General features: G+C 47.4%; 1 long non-coding RNA gene across 1 annotated transcript in view; it reads left to right on the top strand.

Moving 5' to 3' along the window:
- Window positions 1-24,258, top strand: part of LOC147737221 (uncharacterized) — a 55,183-nt gene that overhangs the window by 13,929 nt on the left and 16,996 nt on the right. The window contains exon 2 of the long non-coding RNA XR_015295587.1: window positions 20,749-20,818. This is a non-coding gene — a long non-coding RNA (uncharacterized LOC147737221). The remainder of the gene's footprint in view (window positions 1-20,748; window positions 20,819-24,258) is intronic.

Genomic DNA, 24,258 nt, shown 5'->3' with positions numbered 1-24,258 from the left:
CCTTGTGGCCATTTTCCGCAAGGAAGTGCAGGAGTTGAATGGTGGCTGTGACTGCTAGTGGAGTGGTGTCGGCTGCCAAAAGGATGTCATCGACGTATTGTATCAATACCACTCCATCGGGTAACTGGACCTCATCTAGTTGTCTCTTGAGGGCCTGACTGTAGATGCTGGGGCTTTCTGTGTAGCCTTGGGGTGCTCGACAGAATCTATATGAGCGGGCTTTTAGGGTGAAGCCGAAGAGATATCGGCTGTCTGGGTGGATGGGGATAGAGAAAAATGCGTTTTTGAGGTCAATGACAGTGAAGGTGGTGGCAGTAGAAGGAATCAAAGTCAGGATAGTGGTGATGTCTGAGACCACGGGGTACTGGGGTACAACTACTTTGTTGATCTCTCGGAGGTCGATGATGAAGCGGTATGCTTTCTCATCTCCCTCTCCTTGTTTCTTGATGATGGGCAAGATAGGGCTGTTGCAAACGTTGCTAACCACTTCCTCTACCACTCCTGTGTCTATCAGTGACTGAATAATCTTTACCAATGCCTTCTCGCCCTCGGGCGATATCCGATATTGTGGAAGTTTTGGGAGTATTGCGTCCGGTCGAACAGTGATGTGCACTGGGTCAATCATCATGCGTCCTACGTCCGAATCTGTCTTGGCCCACAGATACGGAGGCAGAGTGTCAAGTAGGGACGAGTCAGTGTCAGTGATAGAAAACATGCGTCGGGAAGGGCAATGTCTAAGCAGAATGGGGTTGTCGTACAGGAAGACTCGAACTCCGTCTTGGGAACATCTAATAGTCGCTCGGAAATGCTTCAGTAAGTCAAGTCCCATAATGGCGTCAGGAGTATTGGCGGAAAGCTAAAACGTCGTATCAGTTGTATTGTTCTCTAAGTCAAAGGGGATCGGAGTGGACAAAGGGTTAGTGGAGGGCGTTCCATCGAAACCTATCGATGTCACAAGTGAGCCAGAGAAGGGTGCCCTTGGAATCAGTCGTTTAGATAATGCACTACGTGTCGCGCCAGTGTCTACCAGAAATGGAGACTTTGTACCCAGGACCTTAGCGGTGACATAAGGGCCTTGCTGGTCAACATAGAGCTCAACTGGATCCCTCCCTTGCCCTTGGCAGTCCTATGCGAAGTCGTGGGCATCGTCGCAGTCAGACTGCTGGTACTGATTCTGTTTGAGTCGGTCAAATGTATTTGGTCTGTTTGATTTATCGTTAGTCGTGTCATTTGCGGGCCCCCGTTGCTGTCCTCTATTTCTGGGTCTACCCACTACGTCCTTGGGGTCCCTATTTCTGTTCATCTCTAACAGAACCGGGCACTGCGATTTCCAATGGCCGAATCCTTTGCAGAAGGCACACTGGTCCTCGCTAATGTCTGTACGTCCAATGTGGGGTGTTGAGGTGCGGTCTTTAGGAGGTGCGTTCCTAGGGACATTTGTCTGGTAGTTTCCTTTGTATTGTTCTCGTCCTATAGTTACCCCTTGCAAGTGCGCAATCATCACCCTCTCTTTTAAGTCTTTCTTCTTTTTCTCTGATGCTCTATCGTTTTCATTTTTCTGGTGCTCGTAATATTGGGCCATCTGAAGGATAGCCGCAGGTTTAGAGGCCGCCCAACTACTTTCACTGGCCTGCAGTTTTTGAGAGACCTCCGGCGACAAACCCTTAACATAATTCTGGACAAACAGATGGTGTCTGGTTGCAGTGGTCATGTCGTGGGACCTGTTTAGGAAACGAACCTGTAGCGCCAGGACGCCAGAGGAGCATAGCGGAGCCTCAGTGCAGCAGACCCTTTGCAGCTGACCCCTTTGTGGATTCCGCCCGCATCCACGCCTCGCCGGACCCGCTTCGCGGGTCCCGCAGCGCGTCGCCTGCCAGGAGGCAGCAACTGAGTCATCAGGAGGAGCGCGGGGCAGGCGAGTAACCAGCGGGGCTGCGAGCATAGGCAGGGGACTCCAGTGTCCAGGAGCCCCTGCGCGCCCAATCACCATCACCTGGGCTGCTCTCCCCGCTGGCCACGCCCCCCCGCCAACGGAGGTAAAAACAAACCTCACCTTTTGCCTGTGGGACCTGTTTAGGAAACGAACCTGTAGCGCCAGGACGCCAGAGGAGCATAGCGGAGCCTCAGTGCAGCAGACCCTTTGCAGCTGACCCCTTTGTGGATTCCGCCCGCATCCACGCCTCGCCGGACCCGCTTCGCGGGTCCCGCAGCGCGTCGCCTGCCAGGAGGCAGCAACTGAGTCATCAGGAGGAGCGCGGGGCAGGCGAGTAACCAGCGGGGCTGCGAGCATAGGCAGGGGACTCCAGTGTCCAGGAGCCCCTGCGCGCCCAATCACCATCACCTGGGCTGCTCTCCCCGCTGGCCACGCCCCCCCGCCAACGGAGGTAAAAGCAAACCTCACCTTTTGCCTGTGGGACCTGTTTAGGAAACGAACCTGTAGCGCCAGGACGCCAGAGGAGCATAGCGGAGCCTCAGTGCAGCAGACCCTTTGCAGCTGACCCCTTTGTGGATTCCGCCCGCATCCACGCCTCGCCGGACCCGCTTCGCGGGTCCCGCAGCGCGTCGCCTGCCAGGAGGCAGCAACTGAGTCATCAGGAGGAGCGCGGGGCAGGCGAGTAACCAGCGGGGCTGCGAGCATAGGCAGGGGACTCCAGTGTCCAGGAGCCCCTGCGCGCCCAATCACCATCACCTGGGCTGCTCTCCCCGCTGGCCACGCCCCCCCACCAACGGAGGTAAAAGCAAACCTCACCTTTTGCCTGTGGGACCTGTTTAGGAAACGAACCTGTAGCGCCAGGACGCCAGAGGAGCATAGCGGAGCCTCAGTGCAGCAGACCCTTTGCAGCTGACCCCTTTGTGGATTCCGCCCGCATCCACGCCTCGCCGGACCCGCTTCGCGGGTCCCGCAGCGCGTCGCCTGCCAGGAGGCAGCAACTGAGTCATCAGGAGGAGCGCGGGGCAGGCGAGTAACCAGCGGGGCTGCGAGCATAGGCAGGGGACTCCAGTGTCCAGGAGCCCCTGCGCGCCCAATCACCATCACCTGGGCTGCTCTCCCCGCTGGCCACGCCCCCCCGCCTATCACGTGGTAGAAGAGTCTTAAGGAGCCTAGCATTCCCGCTTCGCGGGAGCGAGCGGGAGCGACCGGGAGAAGCCCGGGACAAGGGCGGGGCCGTCTAAGGCCGTCCAAGGACGTACAAGGTCGGGTCGGGGCTACCCCCCTTCTATCTATCTATCGTTTCCAAATTGTTTCCATTATAATTTTCATTATTCATATTCATATTAATTTGGCACTATAAATTGTGCTTTTTTCTTAATTTCTTATGATGTCCACACGCTCAGGGAAGAATAGACAGATCACCGTTAAAACAAATAATGGCAAAGCCACTGGAACTTTGGACGATTTTATCAGCCGGGCAACCGGGATTTTAGAAAAGGAAATTGCCCTCACAGAAAAGCGTCTGTCACTTGACCTGATCACAGGAAAACGCTCGTCCCTTGGGAACATTGCATTAAAAATTACCCCTACCAAATTACCTACTCCTGAGCAAAGCTTACTTTGTTCGGATAGTAATTTGGAGGCTAGCCCTAATCTAGAGATAATCCCTGAATCACAGACCGTCCTGATAGCGGACCCAGGGGATTCCCAAATTGAGGTATCTTCACTTACTCCCATACCCATTTCACCAGATATTACGGGAGTAAATGTAAATGTAATAGATAACAACCCGAGCAATTCAAGTAAAAACGTTCCTATTCCTACACAAGATCAGATAGTGGCATCTCAGCGGGAACCTCATAACCCAAATAAACGTAAGAGAGGTGGCACACATAGGAAAGGGGCAAAACCAAAGTTAGCGAAGCCAGCACCTAAAACCCTAACAATCCCTACTAAACAAAAGGGTCCCCTATTAGCTGACATGGGACAGAAAACCTTCTCTTTTAGTACCAACAACAATGACCGCCTTCTGGGGGAAATTGAGAAATTAGTTCAAATACTCCTGTTGCCTGTTTTAGAGAAAATCCAGATTGTTAACCTGAAGTTAGATCAAATAGAATATATTATTTCCTCCAATTCCAATCCCCCTGATACTCCAGCAAGTAAGAACAAATTGCCGGAAGAGGGGGGTACAAAAAATAAGAATAAAAACATCACTGTTAGCAGTAGTAACCCAAAAAAGGGGAGTGAGAATAAAAGTATAAACACAAACGCCAAAATGCCTATAAATTCTAATCCTAAGGTGGCACCGGCCCCGCCAGTCCAAACAAAACCGATACCACTACCCCGTTCTAAACCTGTTTCTGCGAATGTGACAGGGACAACTGGTAAAAAAATGGGCAATGTGGCATCAACGACGGAAGCCGCGACCCCCAAACAGGGAAGTACTCAAGGGCAAAAACAAATTAAACAAACAGGTTTACAGGGTTCTGTAAAAAATACAAAAAGCAACGATGGTGAGGCAGTACATCGAAAGAAACCACCACCCCTGAACTTGCCGCCAGATTCAGCCCCTTTTATGGTAATATTAACTGGAGTACCCCCACTCCCCCCCAATAAAACAGAATCTACCCAGGAGCTAAGAAATAAAATAACATTCTGGCTTAACATTAATAGACCACTACCCTCCGACACCACAACAAACATACTTAGTGTACGTAGAGTCCCCTGGGTAGGCCCGAGTGAGAAGGATCTCGAGGGGGATTGTATCTTGATTAACTTCAGTAACACCTGGGTAAAAGATATCATCTGTAGCAAACCGAGATTTGCTAGAGTTGGGGATATCCAGTGCATAGGTCTGGAGTATTTTTACCCAAGCCTGAATTTTGCACCCCAATCTCTCCCCTATAAGAACGCTAGGCAGGCATTTACTAACGAAATGTATCCTACGTGGACCCACAGAAATAGGGTTATATGGCCAAGCCAGAACAACTGGGGACCCTCCCAACAGAGTGATGCCTTTTCCTGGGAAATGACCCACAATAACAACAACTACCCCTTGCAAGCTTGGCATAACAACTTAAGACCAAGGTTTCAGGGAGAGGATTATGTAGGATGGCCCCTAAATGGTGTCCCCCTGAGAAACCGCTTTAATCCACTTGTAGGCATGGAAGAGATCGATTGACCATCACAAGATCCTCCCAGGATCATGGATAACTCAGTATTAGGAGAACTCAGCCTTTGGGAGAAGGGGGAAAGGGGCAACAATTTCGCACAGGAGATTGTCCCCATCGATGATGACCGAACTCCCGATGCTCCAGTATCTAAGGTATCTTCTGTCAGAGAATGTGATTTAAGCTTAACTCCTTCTGGGAACAATCTAATAGAAACAGTAACAGAACCGGATATGAGGCATAAAAATGATCAAAAGATGGGTCTAATCTCGTGGAACATTGCTGGACTTGCATCAAGACTTGAGGACGAGGCATGGTTGGACTTCGTGGGGGACTGCGACATCCTGTGCCTGCAGGAAACATGGAGTAGAACTGCCCAGAGCATGGAGGGTTTCCAAGCTTTTAATACCTTAGCAATACCCTCTCAAATGGGCAGGGCAAAAGGTGGTTTAATGTCAGCAACCTCGTTAAAATTATGTAAACTTGTGGCCTCTATAATAGTCGATTCACCTTGGTTCCAATTGTTGATGTTGATCAATTTGTTCCCTGAACCATTGTTGCTGATTAATTGGTATTATAATATTTTTGACAACAATGAGACAACTGTAATCCTGGAATTAGAAAGGGCAATAGCTGGGGTACGTCAAGAACAACCCCAAATATTTGTTATCTGGTTGGGTGATTTCAATTGTTCACTATGTGCCCATGGTGATTCAAAGGTGTGTGGCTTGACAGATTCACAAGATCAACCGCTGTCACATTTTAAACACACACCTCAGGGGGATGCGTTAAATAATATCATTATTTTAAATGACTTACGTATATTGGAGCCCTGGGTTGGCCCAAACTCCGTGCCTATACCGACGTTCCAGGGAACCAGGGGCACTATGAGTTTTATTGACTTTGTAATTGTCTCTAGTGGGCACCTTTCCTATGTCGATAAGTTGGAAGTAATACCCAATGCTGCCAGTGACCATAATCCTTTAATTTTAACCCTGTTTTGTCCGGTTAAACCCAAACATTCTATTTGGGAGCAACCGGTAAAGTATAGTAAAAATCAAGGTATCACCCTTAAATGGGGCAAAATAGACGCAGTGGGTCTTGAGGCGGAGATTCTAAATGAATATAGCGCTGAATATGAGGCCTGCCTCACACCTACAACCGGTCCAGAAGAGGTTATAGGTAATTTTGAATCCCTATGTGAGCATGTAGCTGAGCGCCTAATAAAACCAATGGGTAAAAACAAAAAGTCAGGCCCCAGATGGTTTGATGCTGCATGCTCAGCAACTCAGAGATTGCTGAAAGCAGCATTAAAACAAAAACCAAGGGACATAAAATCAGTTAGAGCAGCTAGATCAGCTTATAAAGAAGCTATTAAAACAAGGAAGTTGGGTTTAAAAAATCAAGCCTGGGAAGACTTAGAAAAGTCAACAGAATTAAAGGATAGCAGACTTTTCTGGGAAGTCATCAACCGCCCCCTTTTTGTAAATAATGATATGGATAATATCGTAATGGAGATTGATTGTGATTCGTGGGAAACCCATTTTGGGAACATTTTTAATCCTCATAACATCCAACCAAATGTGATACCGACAGTAGATGAAAGGGTATCTGTGGTTCCCCAATCTTCCCTCTCCCTGAGTTCATCGCTGACTCTGCAAGAAGTGGAGGACGCGTTATTAAAAGGTACATCACTAAAAGCACCTGGCCCCGACCGAGTACCTTTGGACTTTTTTAAGCACAATATCAAAGTCTGGGCACCTGTATTGTTGAATGTTTTTAAAGCAGTTGTCACTAGCCACATTCCAGCATCGTGGAAGGAGGCAGTGGTGGTGCCAATTTTTAAGAAGGGCGATAGATCTGATCCCCGATGCTATCGCCCAATCTCTCTAATTGACGCATCATGCAAAATTTTGGGCAGGGTTATTTTAGCACGATTAGAATCATGGGCGGACTCGGTGGGTCTGATTGTAAATTCCCAATATGGATTTAGAAAAGGAAAAGGCACTGTTGAACAGTGCCTTAATTTGGCGTTAATTATTGGGAAATACACAAAGGCAAAAAAATCTTCAATCCATCTTGCTTTTATGGACCTATCAAGTGCATTTGACACTGTGTGTCGTAGTAAGCTGTGGCAAATGATGGAGGAAATGGGTTTCGAGGAACCCCTGGTCACTCTTCTTCGCAGACTCCACGAATCCACCACGGTGGCCATAAGGTTTGGACCAGGGGGGGAGAAAACCAAGTCCATCCCCTCGACCGAGGGTGTCCGACAAGGATGCATATTAGCTCCTTTTTTATTCCTTGTATATACTAATGGCCTGGAAAAATACCTGTTGGACCATTGCCATGATTTCCCAAAAGTAAATGGTAGAAGCATTTCAATGCTTTCCTATGCCGATGATACGGTACTCATGTCACTCACTGCAAATAGTATGCAGCACTGCCTTGATGCCTTTCATAAATTTATGTTGGACCTAGATCTCAAAGTGAATTTTGCTAAGTCTTTTATCATGGTCTGTGGCCCGAAGGGCACAAAGAGCAGAAAGTTCGCAGTGAGTACCTCCGTCATTGACAAAGTTGAAAATTTTAATTATCTGGGAAACCTTTTTAATCACAAATTAAGTTGGGCACCATTAATGAAAACACGAGTGCAGAGTGCTAGTCGCTCAATAGAGGGATTGTTCCGCTTTTGTGGCAAATTAGGCCAAAAACCCATTTCACATTTAAAAACTCTGTATAAAGCAAAATGTCTGTCAATTGCTACCTATGGGGCGGGGGTCTGGGGGACAGATAGCCCCGACACGATACAGATTATGGAAAATAGATTCCTAAAACGTGTCTTGGCTATCCCATCAGGCTCCTCAAATAAATTCGCTCACAATGAACTAGGCTTAAATTATGTAAGCGACATTATTCGTCTTTCTCCTTTGTTGTTATGGGGCAAAATATGGGTATCGGAGGACTTACAGCTTACTAAGGATATCATCCAGGACTGTTTGAAATTGTCAAATATGAACCAAATCCCCTGGTTATCCTATGTAAATGAAATGTTTCATAAGATAGGCTTGGGTGACACTTTTGACAACCCTGAAAACATACAGGGAGATATCAAAAATGTAATTAAATCACAATACTGGAAATCATCGATTGTAAATTGTATTGACAGTCCCTATGCCCCTAAGGCTGTCTTACAGCATCAGTTCTATCTGACCTTTACAAATCATGTACAATGGCGTTTTTACTTGACAAGATTCAGGTTACATACTTTGCATTTTCTTTTTGCATTCCCCATACAGGGGGGCTGGTGTAAGGAACTCCCACCTTGCAACTGTAACTACAAAGATAGCCAAAACACAATGCATCTTGTTCTTTTTTGTTCCTTATATAAAGACCCGAGAACCAGGTTTATCAAACCGATTCTCAAGGAAGAACAAATACGCCATTATAAAGAGGGCTATGATTTCTTAATATCTCTGTCATCCCCTACAGTCTGCTGTGCAATGTTGAACTTTATACGAGTGTCACTCCAGATCAGGAAACGGTATGGCTAGAATTTTGCCCCAAGAACTTTACCATTTGACATATGCACTTTATAATCCTGCAATTTATAATCCTGTACCGTGATTCTTTTTATTATTTTTACTTGTTCCCAAAAACACCCCTGCCTGATAAAATTATGTATATCCAGAGATGATTAACTTAAAGTAAAAATGGTTATATGATCTTATCTGCCAATCAACTTTTATAGTGCCATAAATTGTAAAACTGTTTTCATAGCGAATTCTTTAACTGTGTGTCTTAAATGTACTTCTACTTTTATGATTCTTGCATTGAATCGAATAAAGTTTTTGAAATGAAATGAAATGAAATGAAATGTCGTGGCTGCTGTAATCGGAGAACACCGTTTCAAACCGGGAGAAGTAGTCCGATACCTCTTCCTGGGGTTTCTGACGACAAGCCGTTACTATCGACCAGTCCACTTTCTTTTCTGGGATCAGGGTTTTCAATTTCTGCACAATCTTGTCTGGGAGGTCTAAAATGGATTTCAAAGGCTTCTGTCCAGGTTCTCGTTGCCTATCTATGCCATCGAGCTGTGACCAGGTATGTCCGAACAGCTCAAGGTGGTCGACTTTCCGGATTTGCTTCCACACATCAGCTGGCAGACATAACCCGAAAAACAAGTCGATGTCAGCCAGGGTCATAATCGTTGAACCTAGGGCTGTACCTAGTTCAGTGTAGAAGGCAGTGGGTTTTTTCGCAAATCGGGCAGAGATTTCCGGAACGTCAGAATATCTTGCCGATCCCATGGCTGGTAGACCCAGTTGTACACTACCCTCCCTCTTGCATCTTGGTGGTTGACGTCATCGTGTGTTCCTAGACCTCGTGGAGGAACCCAGTAGGGGGCAGCCTCTCTTATTGGCATCATGGTGCTAGCTCGCTCAGTTCGTGATTCGGTTGCTACGGGTGTCGTGGGTTTAGCTTCCGATTCCTGTTCAGTGAGGTGGCGGAAAACCTCAAGCGTACACGTAAGGAGGTCCGTCACATCACACTCGCCCTCATCCCCGATATCGACCTTCCTATACAGAGTCGTTAGGCTCTCGGGACCTTTGTCTCGATATCGGTCCTCATACGCATTGAGGGCATGATAGCACAGTCGTACGGCAAAATGTCGTCTGTGGCTCCCTGCATATGAGTTGTACATATCCGTGATGTGCTCTTCACTTTCCTTTCTTTCTACCAGTGTCCTCACTTTCTTGTCAATCCCTGCTCGCTCATCCTTGCTTAATCTTTTCGTTCTTGCGGAATCAGCCTTTCGGGTCTCTGGGTCATCTAACACTGTCGCTTGTGCTGTATCTAGTACAAGGGGTTCGGCCGACGCGGAGGCCATAGGGACCGAAGCTCTGGTACCACTCTCGTCTGCGCTTGGAGATAGCGGGAGCTGTGCTAAGGTTTGGGAAGGGGCATATGGAGGGGGCATGTAGATGATCGGAGGACCTAACAAGAGATCATCATTGGCTCGCTGCTTTGAGGGTATTCGGGGTAGAGCGTAGAGGGCGTTCTAACCGGACACTGGCTTGATGTCTCTACCTCTAGTTTCTGTTTGGCTTCTTCTCTTTCCTTAATCTCTTCTTCTAATTTCTTGGCAGCTAGGTGGGCTGCCTTTCGCAGCTCTTTCCCAACCTACTTTCATTTCTCTTTTTACGCTGTTCGGTTTCTTTGCGCCACATGCCGAGACTATCAAGCATAGTGGGTGTTGTCTTGTGCTTCCCAAGGGCTGTTTCTAACGCGCTTATTTTATCCTCGTCGAAGGATCCTATCAGTGGCCACTGACATTTCTGGTCCTTCTTCGTATATTTATGCCACAGCTTGCTATAAGCTATAGCGATCAATCCATGCTTCATGAACATGTCCTTATTAGGGGTGCCTTCCAGTGGAGCCGGATGGTTCATCTCTAATAAGCGGTCCGGGCTAAACAGGCTACCAATCAGTGGGGAGAAGATAGGCATGACGGATTACAACGGGGACAAAGGTCTGCACTACCTATCTTATCACTGCGTGCAAAGACAAGACAGAATATTTCTATTCTTCGTTGTTTGCAGGCGGTGAATACCTCAAAAGAACCAATATCGAACAGTCAATGTTCGGTCAATCAAACAATCAATGGGGAGAATAAGTAGGCACAACGGGTTACAACGGGGACAAAAGTCTGCGTTACCTACCCTTTCACTACCTGCAAAGAGAGAACCTGTTCTTCCCTGTTTGCAGACAGAGAATCTCCAGAAAACAATCCGCGAACAACAGTTCGGGCCAAACAATCAATTAGTGGGGGAGGAAGATAGGCACGACAGATTACAACGGGGACAAAAGTCTGCGTTACCTATCCTTCACTGCTTGCAAAGAGAGAGCCTGTTGTTTCTCCGTTTGCAGACAGTGAATCTCCAAACGAACCAACAAAAGAGTAATACTAGTATTATCCAAATCAAACAATCATTTCGCAATTTGTCGCGTTTACACGACCTTACCCGGACTGCATGGACAGTTTCTTGTCTTCCGAATCCAGCGCCCGATCGTCCTCTATTCTTCGTGATCTTCGCGGCACTCCTGATGGTTCCCAGTCAGGACCGTAGATCACTCGAGAGAGGTCTGTTCGGAACCAGTGAAGTTCGGATGATCGGCTGTCAGACGAGGGTCTATCGGACAGGAGCTCTCCCGATCGTTGCAGTCGTTCACTCTGTCGTCGGGACCTCTCCTACTGGATCCACGAGTCGCTGATGGGCCCCACGTTTGGGACGCCAATTGTGGAAAAAGGTAGGGCCGATGACCTTTTTCAGGGTTGCCAGGCGCTGGAGACTGGAAGGCAGGAAACAGAAGTTTTATTCCGACGGAGCAGAACACATCAAATCAGACAACAGGGTATCTTCTCGAGGTGCTCTAACCGCATCTCTGAGGCGTGGCCTCTTATACACAGGTTTATGATCTTTATTACAGTTTATTGCATGTGGCTCATTCTTGCAAATGCTTTGAAGTATTAAAGGACATCCTCGGAATCCCCGATTCAGGCCCGTTCCCACACACATTTACAGTTGAAGTCCCCACCCCGGTCACAACAGGTGATGATGGTCGCGCAGCTGGACATTCTGCCGATTCACGGAATGTATGTGGTTGATCGGATCTCATGGGGTGGGGGCTTTGATCAACTCGTGGATCCTTTGATGGGAGAAGCTTCCTACTGTATGGGGGGGCAACAAACAGTATTCGCAGGGCCAGGTGGTGGCCTGGGAACGAGTAAGACAAACGGGCACAGAGGAAAGGTGGGGGGTTTTATCAAAGGACCCGGGATCATGAAAGGAATGGAGGGAGGTGTTCAGCCGGGAACAGGATGGGGTTCCGAGGCAGAGTTGTGCTGAAGAGGGGTTTATGGCCCAAGGCATGTGAGAGCGGGGGCTGTCAGCGCGCGGGGATGCTTGCGAGGTCAAGAGAGAGAGAGAGAGAGAGAGAGACGCGCTGGCTGTCGGCGATGGGCAGAGAGGCCATGGTATTTAAAATGGCTGCCGCTTACGCGCACGAATGGGCTCGAAAAGGGGGGCAAGATGGCGCCGACAATGTTGACACTGCAGTCTAGGTTTTAACACCCGGATATCCATTTTGCAGATTCAGTGACTAGATTTCTCTACATAGCTATGGCGATTGCAAGATCACTGGACTTTCAAAATTGGCGCTCTGACTTAATTCCGTCAGCCTTGGAATGGGGGCAAAAGATCAGAAGGGTAAAGAAAAGTGAATATACCTTTGCAGCAAGAAATGGGGGACTTAATAGATTTAATAAAACATGGGGTTCGAGATTTGATTAAAACAGAGGGTGAGGATGTAGTGGCCAGTTTGTTTGGTGGCGGGTGGGAATGAGATTTAAGACCTCGTCAATTGTCTATTTATCTTTTTATTGTGTGAATGTTTACAGGGGGCTTTTTCTACTGGATTTTTGTACTTTTATACCTGATCAACTCTCTTTTATGAAATGTATAACAAGTTCGTGACCTGGGATAGCTACTTAAAGTGATTCCTTTGGTTCAAATAGATTTGTTTTTGCTGTTCAGCTTTTTGCTATGATATAATGTTGGTTTATGCAAATGTTTATGTTGACAAACCTTGGCTTCAATAAAATAAAATTTTAAAAAAGAGTATCCGGTGGTTCACTTACTGCCACTCTGGGTCTAGCGTCCGTCCCTATGGGAGGTGTCCTGTTTTCAGACTCAAGGGGGGTGGCCCTGCTCGGCCTCCTCCGGCCTTTGACAGACAAGGACGGGCCTGCCCTTGGCCCGGGCTTAGCCCGGGCGAGCCCACGCTCGTCCCGCGCAGCGGGAGCCCCAACGCTAATTTATCCTTGTTGGCCCGATGGGAATGTCGCGAGAGCACGCTGCCTCCTGGGAACTGGAGTCCCGGCAGTCCCGCGCTCCGCGATGTAGATGGGGCAAAGTCCGTCAAAGAAGGCAGCCACTAACAACAAGCAGGTCCCTGGACAGCATAGAGCAGCAAAGGGCAGGTGGACATGGCCGGTAGGTCAGAAGGGCAATCAAATCACAGTATACTGTTCCAGAGGTTCAGTCCCAGAGACATTATCTGTAACTGAACCCAGACACCCTTGGAAGCATGTGCGTTCAAGACAAGTTGCATTCACTCACCTGAAGGTGACATGCTTCATCATTGGGCTATACTCCTCACCAGGCCGGCGCTACAATGCCTGGCGAGCCCCACAAGAGGACACTTTGTCGGAGATCTTTCATTAAGTACTCGGGATGAGCATAGTAGGACAGAGGATGCTGTGTCATAAGATGTGAGATTGGTGAAAGTCTGAATATAAGATCAACTATCGGCCAGTTGCCGCAATATAGTTAATGTGATCATCCTGGTCCATGTTGAGATTAAAAACAGTGGCAGAGAAAATGAGGCACTAATGGCCCCTATCACTGTGTGAAAGTGTCGCTCACCTATGGACCTGCTGGTAAGCTGGGGTCTATACTTCAGGTCAACTTTGTTCATGCCCTGTGTAGTCATGAAGCAATCTGTTGGCATTTCATCAGGACCAAATATGGGAAAATGGGTAAATGTGACCTAATCTTCTCCACAGCATGAGGAGCTCTGTAACTCAAAGCCCTGCACCATGCATAGGTGATAAGGCGCCTAGTACCATCTTACTACCACAGGTGAGCGCTGTCTAACAGAGTGCACTACATATGGTAACCCTCCTAAAATTCAGGACATTTTGACTTATCCAATAGTGAGGACGCCGCATCAGAGGGCAACTGGTTTGAAAAGCACATGCTTCCTAGAGTGCCTGCGTTCAGTTAGAGATAAGGTCTGTGGGACTGAACCTCCAGAACAGTATACTGTGAGTTGATTTATATGAAGAATGTGTATACTGGACTGTCATTTTCCTCGTCATCACTTGTGATATGTAAAATAAAACACAGCACACCCGGAGGCCAACAAATCAATCATACATTTAACGCAACAAAAAAAATATTTTTTTCTTTTTTTTAAAAGTTTTCAAAAACCTTTATTGAGGAACAAAATCATGGCAGACACAATACACCGAGCAATTCCGCAGCTCACATCATCAAGATACAATTCAAGTCAGTCATTTAGTAACAGGCAGATTACATTGAATACATTTAATGCAAAAGTAGCAAAAGGCCAAGCAAACTAACAAGTGACAATTGTCTTTGCAATGGACGAGAGCATCCACCCTAAAGCAATTTGAGTATATAATGCTAATGCTACACAATGTATTTTTACACACTTTTCTCCTAATACAAGTCAATGAAACATGAACACATGATAGAAACAGTTACTGAAACGACACTAATGAGTAGGAGGCAGGATCTTCTCTCGAGAGGAATGTGAGGAGTCCGCGAGGTGCAGATAAAAAATACACAGACAAGCTGCAGAACTCACTGTTTCTGGAAATAACACTTCTGTTTGTCAATATTCAATTTACTACAAGATGCAGGAAAGTGTGCAGATGGACATCACTAAATAAAATGGTTCTGGGCCCTAATAGAATCCGTTGGAAGAGGAGTTGAAGGGTAGTGGGGTAGTAGAGGGGTAGTAGAGGAGTAATAAAGGGGTAGAGGGGTAGAAAAAAGGGAAGAGGTGTAGAGAGTTAGAAGAGGGGTAGAGGGGTAGTAGAGGGATAGAGCGGTTGTAGAGGGGTAGAAGAGGTGTAGAGGTGTAGAAGAGGGGTAGAGGTATAGAAGAGGGGTAGAAGAGAGGTAGAGGGGCAGAATAGAGGTAGTGTAGAGGTAGAGGGGTAGAAGAGAGGTAGAGGCGTAGAAGAGAGATAGGGGGTAGAAGAGAGGTAGAGTAGAGGTTGAGGGGTAGAAGAGAGGTAGTGTGGTAGAAGAGAGGTAGTGGGGTAGAAGAGGGGTAGAAGAGAAGTAGAGGGATAAAAGAGAAGTAGAGGGGTAAAGAGGGGTAGGGGTAGAGGAGGGGTAGAGGAGTTATAGAGGGGTAGAAGAGGGATGGTAGAGAGGTAGAAGGGTAGTAGAGGGGTAGAAGGTTAGAAGTGGGGTAGTAGAAGGGAAGAGGGGTGGTATAGGGGTAGAAAAGAGGTAGAGTGGTGGAAGAGTAGAAGAGATGTTGAGGGATAGAAGAGAGCTAGATGGATAGAAGAAAGGTAGAGGGGTAGAAGAGAGGTAGAGAGATAGAAGAGAGGTAGGGTGGTAGAATAGAGGTAGAGTGGTAGAAGAGGTAGAGGGGTAGAAGAGAGGTAGAGGGGCACCAGAGGGGTAGTAGGTTACAGGGGTAGTATGTTTGAGGGGTAGTAGAGGGGTAGAGATGTAGGGGTGTAGGGGGTAGAAGAGGGGTAGAGAGGTAGAAGAGAGGTAAGAGGAGTAGTAGAGAGGTAGAGGTGTAGAAGAGAGGTAGAGGGATAGAAGAGAGGTAGAGGGGTAGAAGAGAGGTAGTGTGGTAGAAGAGAGTTAGTGGGGTAGAAGAGGGGTAGAAGAGAAGTAGAGGGGTAAAAGAGAAGTAGAGGGGTAAAAGAGGGGTAGTAGAGTGGTAGAAGAGGGGTACAGGGGTAGAAGAGTGGTACAGGGGTAGAAAAGGGGTAGAGTGGTAAAAGAGAGGCAGTTGAGGGGTAGGCGAGCAGTGGTAGAGGGGATGAGGTATAGTAGAGGGGTATAAGAGGGGTAGAGGGATAGAAGAGGGGTAGTAGAGGGTAGAGGGGTAGAAGAGAGGTAGAGGGGTATCAGAGGGGTAGTAGAGGGTTGTAGAGCAGTAGTAGAGGGGCTGAAGGGTAGTAGAGGGGTAATGGGGGGTAGTAGAGGGGTAGTATTGGGGTAGAGGGGTAGTAGAGCGGTAGAGTGGTAGAGTGGTAGGAGAGCGGTGGTAGAGGGGTTGAGGTATAGTAGAGGGGTATAAGAGGGGTAGAGGGGTAGAAGAAGGATAGAGGGGTAGAAGAGAGGTAGAGTAGAGGTTGAGGGGTAGAAGAGAGGTAGTGTAGAGGTAGAAGAGGGGTAGTAGAGGGGTAGGGGAGGGGTAGAAGAGTAGAAAAGAGGTAGGGTTATTAGAGGGTTAGAGGGGTAGAAAAGGGGTAGAGGGGTAGAAGAGGGGTAGAGCTGTAGAAGATGGGTAGAGAAGTCAAAGGGGGTAGAAGGGTAGTAGAGGGGTAGAACGGGTAGCGGTGTAGAGGGGTATAAGAGGGATAGAGGTGTAGAGGGGTAGACGGGTAGAAGAGAGGTCGATGGATAGAAGAGAGGTAGAAGAGAGGTAGAGGGGTAGATGGGTAGAAGGATAGAAGAGAGGTAGAGGGATAGAAGAGAGGTAGAGTAGAGGTAGAGGGGTAGAAGAGAGGTAGAGTTAATGTAGAGGGGTAGAAGAGAGATGGAGGGGTAGAAGAGAGGTAGAGTAGAGGTAGAGGGGTAGAAGAGAGGTAGAGGGGTAATAGAGGTTTAGTAGGTTAGAGGGGTAGTAGGGTAGAGGGGTAGTAGAGGGGTACAAGTGGTGTAGAGGGGTAGAAGAGGGATATTAGAGGGGTAGTGGAGGTGTAGAGGGGTAGAAAAGGGTTAGAGGGGTAGAAGAGGGTTAGAGGGATAGAAGAGAGGTAGAGTAGAGGTAGAAGGGTAGAGGAGAGGTAGAGGAGTAGAGGAGAGGTAGAGGGCTAGAAGAGAGGTAGAGTGATAGAAGAGTAGAAGAGGGGTAGAGGAGAGGTAGAGGGATAGAAGAGAGGTAAGGAATAGAAGAGAGGTAGAGGTATATAAGAGAGGTAGAGGGGTAGAAGAGAGGTAGAGTAGAGGTAGAGGGGTAGAAGAGGGGTAGAGGAGAGGTAGAGGGGTAGAAGAGAGGTAGAGAGATAGAAGAGAGGTAGGGTGGTAGAATAGAGGTAGAGTGGTAGAAGAGGTAGAGGGGTAGAAGAGAGGTAGAGGGGCACCAGAGGGGTAGTAGGTTACAGGGGTAGTATGTTTGAGGGGTAGTAGAGGGGTAGAGATGTAGAGGTGTAGGGGGTAGAAGAGGGGTAGAGAGGTAGAAGAGAGGTAAGAGGAGTAGTAGAGAGGTAGAGGTGTAGAAGAGAGGTAGAGGGATAAAAGAGAGGTAGAGGGGTAGAAGAGAGGTAGTGTGGTAGAAGAGAGTTAGTGGGGTAGAAGAGGGGTAGAAGAGAAGTAGAGGGGTAAAAGAGAAGTAGAGGGGTAAAAGAGGGGTAGTAGAGTGGTAGAAGAGGGGTACAGGGGTAGAAGAGTGGTACAGGGGTAGAAAAGGGGTAGAGTGGTAAAAGAGAGGCAGTTGAGGGGTAGGCGAGCAGTGGTAGAGGGGATGAGGTATAGTAGAGGGGTATAAGAGGGGTAGAGGGATAGAAGAGGGGTAGTAGAGGGTAGAGGGGTAGAAGAGAGGTAGAGGGGTATCAGAGGGGTAGTAGAGGGTTGTAGAGCAGTAGTAGAGGGTTGTAGAGCAGTAGTAAAGGGGCTGAAGGGTAGTAGAGGGGTAATGGGGGGTAGTAGAGGGGTAGTATTGGGGTAGAGGGGTAGTAAAGGGGTGGTAGAGTGGTAGGAGAGCGGTGGTAGAGGGGTTGAGGTATAGTAGAGGGGTATAAGAGGGGTAGAGGGGTAGAAGAAGGATAGAGGGGTAGAAGAGAGGTAGAGGGGTAGAAGAGAGGTAGAGTAGAGGTTGAGGGGTAGAAGAGAGGTAGTGTAGAGGTAGAAGAGGGGTAGTAGAGGGGTAGTAGAGGGGTAGGGGAGGGGTAGAAGAGTAGAAAAGAGGTAGGGTTATTAGAGGGTTAGAGGGGTAGAAAAGGGGTAGAGGGGTAGAAGAGGGGTAGAGCTGTAGAAGATGGGTAGAGAAGTCAAAGGGGGTAGAAGAGGGGTAGAAGGGTAGTAGAGGGGTAGAAAGGGTAGCGGTGTAGAGGGGTATAAGAGGGATAGAGGTGTAGAGGGGTAGACGGGTAGAAGAGAGGTCGATGGATAGAAGAGAGGTAGAGTAGAGGTAGAGGGGTAGAAGAGAGGTAGAGGGGTAGATGGGTAGAAGGATAGAAGAGAGGTAGAGGGATAGAAGAGAGGTAGAGTAGAGGTAGAGGGGTAGAAGAGAGGTAGAGTTAATGTAGAGGGGTAGAAGTGAGATGGAGGGGTAGAAGAGAGGTAGAGTAGAGGTAGAGGGGTAGAAGAGAGGTAGAGGGGTAATAGAGGTTTAGTAGGTTAGAGGGGTAGTAGGGTAGAGGGGTAGTAGAGGGGTACAAGTGGTGTAGAGGGGTAGAAGAGGGATATTAGAGGGGTAGTGGAGGTGTAGAGGGGTAGAAGAGGGTTAGAGGGGTAGAAGAGGGTTAGAGGGATAGAAGAGAGGTAGAGTAGAGGTAGAAGGGTAGAGGAGAGGTAGAGGAGTAGAGGAGAGGTAGAGGGCTAGAAGAGAGGTAGAGTGATAGAAGAGTAGAAGAGGGGTAGAGGGGTAGAGGAGAGGTAGAGGGATAGAAGAGAGGTAAGGAATAGAAGAGAGGTAGAGGTATATAAGAGAGGTAGAGGGGTAGAAGAGAGGTAGAGTAGAGGTAGAGGGGTAGAAGAGGGGTAGAGGAGAGGTAGCGGGATAGAAGAGAGGTAGAGGAATGAAGAGAGGTAGAGCGGTAGAGGAGAGGTAGAGGGGTAGAAGAATGGTAGAGTAGAGGTAGAGAGGTAGAGTAGAGGTAGAGGGGTAGAAGAGAGGTAGGGATGTATAGGCAAATGAAAAGGAAGCTCTCAACTTCAGGAATGTGAAATAAAGCTCTCGTATTTTGAAAGCTGATGACCCATGAGGAGAGAGGAAAGCCAGAAAGCTCCTCTGCTCGTGAGCACGTAACCGCAAGCTCTAGGCCACAGTGGTAGAATTTTCTGAAGCCCACTTACTTAAAGTCTCGCCAGTGCAGGGCATGCACTGGCTCAGGTGAGACCTAAAAAGGTCGCTTTCTGACCGAAGCACTACCTTTTTGCCAATTTTGGGGTAATTCCGTTCAGTAGTTTCGGCTGTAGCCTTGCACAAATTTTCCTATGGGAAATTGATTTTTTTACTCTTCTTTTTTGATTTTCTCAAAAACTACTAAACGGATTTACACCATTTTAAAAAAGGTCGCATTCTGAACCAAGCTCTACCTTTTTTTCCAAATTTCAGGTAATTCCGTTCAGCAGTTCGGGCTGTAGCTTGTCACAAAATTTCCTATGGAAATTAACATGGAGAAAACGCTTTTGCTTACGCTTTTCCGCCTCTCCTGCTAATTCCATTTATAGTTCGGAAGCTCAGACAAATGTCCCTCACTGATCTTAATAGCCCCCACATGTTCTCGTCAACCTTGGTACTCTCATCCTTAGAACTCTCCGTGGTTTCACATCAAAAGCTACATATCACATCTTGTCTCCTCACTCCGAGCCATGGAGAAATCAGACATCCAATTCCCAGAGAACTCAACCTAGCGATTTGGCTCCTGAAGTCATAGAGTTTGGTTATTTACAACTATAACCAGACTGTATGAATATTCTCAAGGAAGCTAGAAAGCCGACTACTAGAGCATGTTATGCAGCAAATGGAAACGTTGTGTTGCCTTTTGTAACAACAACATCATCAATCATCTTGATGCGTTTGTGCAGAACATCATTTGTTATCTGTTGCATTTACAGCAATGTGGATTCACTTACACATCCATTTGTTTACACCTGGGAGTCGTAGCTGCAAACTTGCAAAATAGACAACACCTATCTCTCTTCAGAGTACCAGTGATTAAAGTCTTCATGGAAGGATTAAAAAGGGTTATACCACCAAGTATTCCCCCTGCTCCAGAGTGGAACTTAAACATAGACCTTACAAGACTAATGGGCCCGCCTTTTGAACCAATGCACCAATGTCCGTTACAATTCCTGTCATGGAAAGTTGCTTTCCCCATAACGATAACCTCACTAAGGAGAGTTGAGGAACTTCAGGCATTAACTATACAAGAGCCTTTCTTTCAACTTCACAAAGATTGAGTGGTTCTACGTACCAATCCTAAATTTCTCCTTAAAGTAGTTTCTGCTTAGGGGTAATTCATGTGCAATATCAAATTAAAATAACATATCTTTAGCATTTTCATTATTAATTTAACCATCGTAATTCTTGTATAGAATGTATGTGCTGCTATGATAAGAGAGCAAAAGACACACAATTGATGGATGGAATGCAGAACAAATCAAAACATTCACCCCCAGTCAAGAGATCTGGGTTAAATCCATCATTATTTTGCTCACCATGCCACCCCAGTTTAGACCTGGCCATATGCAAATCAGTCTTGACCCTGTGCCTCATGGGTTCTGCCGGGGAGGAAGGAGGTGATAAAAGTAATTAGCAGTATAAGCACATTGAACAGAATAAATAGTTCCACCATCTTTCTAAAACAATGTACATATGCAAGCATATAAAAACTGTATATAGCATTTTCCTACTATGCTTTCCCTTGTGTGTGTGTCTGTGTGTGTCTGTTGGTCTCTGTGTTTCTGTCTCCCATTCCCTGTAGGGAAAGTATGTAGCTCCCCGTTGTAGAAGAGTGGGTCAAGAAGGAGCACACTGCATTGAATAATTTCTTGGTTTGCACTTTTTATTAGTATTACAGGAAATCACAATGATTGATTGTCTCTGTTATATTCTTCTTTCCCACAGGGTCTTCCTCTTCAGTCCCTTAGGTGAGCATCGGCCGCCGTCGTCCCTCGGACAGAAGGAAAAGACTCAGGTAAGTGTTTTTGCTTTATGGTTTAGTCAAGGGAGGATGTGAGGGATAAATAATAGCTATGCATAAATATGAAGGGAGGGGGTAGAGGTTGGAGCAACCAAAAGAAAAAGAGTAGCCGATGATTTCTGCTCTTCTCTTTGTTTCCGTCTCACTTATTTCCTTTTCCCTGGGTTCCTTTCACCCCTCAGCCTCCCCTCCCATCCCTCTCTTACTCAGCCCCTTTCCAAAAACCCCGTAGACGCCCACGCACCTGGAAGAGTCATGACCCTCCGGTGCCATGGCGTGGTGACTCTGCGTCCTTCAGTGAGGTCTGGTCTTCTGGTTCGGCTTTCCCTCCTCCGCCAGGTTCGTGTGTTCTGCTCACCGACAAGCTGTGACCTCCCCTGGGCTCCGGTTCTCTCTCTCGTAAGGCTGTTAGTCCTTCTCTGTCTTTCCGGTCTTCCCCCACTGGTTTATCCGCCTCGCGTTCCCATTCCACGTGTATCTGGACCAACTACTGACCAACCTGCCGCGCTCTCCGCCCCCGCCTTCTTCAAGTGTGTATCCTCTGATGTCCGTCCTCATCTCCGGCTTAAAGGAGCCGTCTGCCGATTCCCCTCTCTCCACTTCTTGATGACAGCAAAGCGGACATCTGGTAAAAGGGGACTGTGAATATAGGAGGGGAGAAATATATGAAGGGATGGCATGGCACTCCTTAACCTCTATCCCATCGTCTACCACAGTGGCTACCTGACACACCCCACCCCCAGACACACCCAAAAATAGCTTATCCTAAAAACCCACCTCCCAAAAACAAGATACCAAACAAAAGGAGAATCTTATGAGCTTCAGGTGATGTCCCTAGTGTCTGATTACTGGTGTTTGTTTAGGTTGACAGGAGTCCAGAGGTTACATAGCAAACCTTGTCTATGCATGCTGTGTATTTTTCATTCATTATTGTAGTATTTATGAAATCCACTCACCGCGTGCCAGAAGGGAGATGTATTTGGCTACAGTTGTTTATATAGCGCCAGACTAGATCAGGTCTGTGTCTCCTGCTCCACAGCTTGTACCCGTAAAAGTGCATCAATGTCTCCTTCCCTTGGAAGCAAATCCACTTGTATTCCAGTTGAAGCATATTTATTCTCATAGAATCAGTTTCAAAATCCACTGTTCCGCAAGTAAATTTAAATTCAGTCTGCCCAATTCATTTTGGGGGTTCCCCCTTCATCAGGGTATGCATGTGAGGAATCTATGTTGTATGTTGTGTGCGGAAAATAGTGACATAAGAATTAACTTGCAATGCAATCTAATCCTACATATACATTAATGAATAGTTTGCTACATGTCCTGGTAGAGCCTAACCGTATGTCTGCGTTTGTGTTAAACGAGGGTCTCCACCTTTTCGATAGTGAGAGCTACTTCTGATCGAAGAGAATCATCCTGATCGACTGCCTTTATCACGTGGCTTAGCTAAAGGTAGATAAATGCCAAGCAACTTAATTGCTGCCCTAGAGCGCCCAGTCCTGCTGCAGTGAGCACATAGCATTTGTAGCACTGGGTTAGGAAAGGTTTACCTGTAGGCCCCCTAAGCCTTAGTAGCACTGTTAGGTTTACCTGCGGGACCCCAAGCATTTATAGTACTGGTAGGAACGGTGTATCTGTGGGGTCCCCAGGGACGCGTTATGTTCATTTTGTTCTTATTAACGAATCACATATGAGAGGTGAGTGTTTCACTGAGGGTTGTGTTCTCTTTGTCATGCAATACATGGGATGGCATTGTTCTCTCTAAGTGCGTGAGAAGACAGAAGACTTCTATTATCTGGTGAGTTGTCCTCCTATTCATTGGCTCCTGTCCAGATCCGGGCCCTGCTTTAACAATTCAAGATTAATGTTCAGTAGTGGCAGTCACAGTATAAGGACTGTGAGCAAGACCTGCTGTAGAGTTTCCGCTGTCCTAGGAAATATGTCTCAATGTAGGAAAGGGCCTGTTTTGGACATGGTTAGCCTTCACTTTTTATCTGGAAAATGATATAGTATTTACTGGAAGTGAACAGGGTCCCTGCCAACCAGGTCCCCTGAGCCCGATCTCCTTCCCTTAAGTGTACCAGTCGTTTCCACGGTTGTCACCCCATTAGCTCACATATAAGTCCCTTGTAAAAGATACCTCTGGTACTAAGGGCCTTGTTGTTAAAGAGGGTCTCTAAAGGCTGCAGCACAAATTACGCCACGCTAAGGGACCCCTCACCAAGCACATACATACATACACACATACATTCATACTGCCACTGCAGCTGTGTGTCTTGGTGCAGACAAAACTGAAGAGACGACATGGCACACATCCCTGTATGCGATGCCTACAGGGACTGTCTGAGAGATAGGTAAGACGCCCCTCTAGCAGGCCTTATAGTGCATGCTGCTTTAGGGATATCTCCTGTGAGGGCGTATCTGCATGAGCAGATATGCCCCTGCAATATCTTTGTCGATTCATGGATATTGCAAGTGACCAGGCAAGCTCTATAGTAAGCACATTGGCTGGACACTTGTCATTACGAGTTCCACAGCTCCATGAAGGTTTCACTGAAATATGGGATATTTGATACCAAACATCTCAGCATAATAAACCTATGCCGATTGCAGTGTCCGATTTATTAAAAATTCCACACAGAGGGCCCCTAGAGGGGTCCCCTAAGATCTACCAATCCTTAGTGTGATCATCAACTGACCGGAGCCAGCCTGCTACCACCAGAGTGTGTTCTGTCCTCATGGGGAGAGTGCCTGTGCACTCTGAGGTCGAGAACAATGCCTTTCCTGGGTGGAGGTATTCACACCTCCCCCTGGTCAGGCAGAGCCATCTGTGGCAGGGATTTTCAAAGGACTTGCCGCCTTTGTAATGTGACCCCAGCCTCTCCTGTTAGAGGGAGCAAGCGATCTTCCTGTCCTCACCCCCTTTTTGGCGCAAGGACAGGTGGGAAACCTTAGATATAATAGGCCAAGATTTCCAGAGATCAGTGGACTTGTTCTCAAAGCAACCCTCTTCAAAGTAAAGACTCCGTGACCTGAAGAACTGCGCAGCCTGCCCCCCGGTTTTACCTCTGCACCCGATGCCACCAGCCCGAGTTCAAGGGGCCCACCAGTTCAGCAAGGTTCCCCTGCTCTCAAGAGCCCAACTCCACCATGAGCTGACCTCTCCTGGACTCCTAGAAGTTGCCTGCAGCTTCTGCAAGAAGTCCCCTCAACCGCGATGTGCACTGGTTAGCCATTTCTGACACCAAAAGACACCCCTTCACCCGTCCATCCTGGGCCTTGCTGAAGAGGACAAAAGGTGTTCCTACGTCCCTGAGCATCATAACTTACCTCAATGGCTGTTGGTTTCCTTCGATCGGCCTCCTGGCTGGAGCCTGCAGCCCTTTTCAGATTTGGCCTGCCTCCATTGCTTTTCATTCGGAATCTGATGCTAA

This window comes from Lissotriton vulgaris, chromosome 1_1 (assembly GCF_964263255.1).
Source record: "Lissotriton vulgaris chromosome 1_1, aLisVul1.2, whole genome shotgun sequence".
Lineage (NCBI taxonomy): Eukaryota > Metazoa > Chordata > Amphibia > Caudata > Salamandridae > Lissotriton > Lissotriton vulgaris.
Note: the sequence above shows the minus strand (reverse complement) of the source record. Positions and strands in the feature narration are given on the sequence as shown.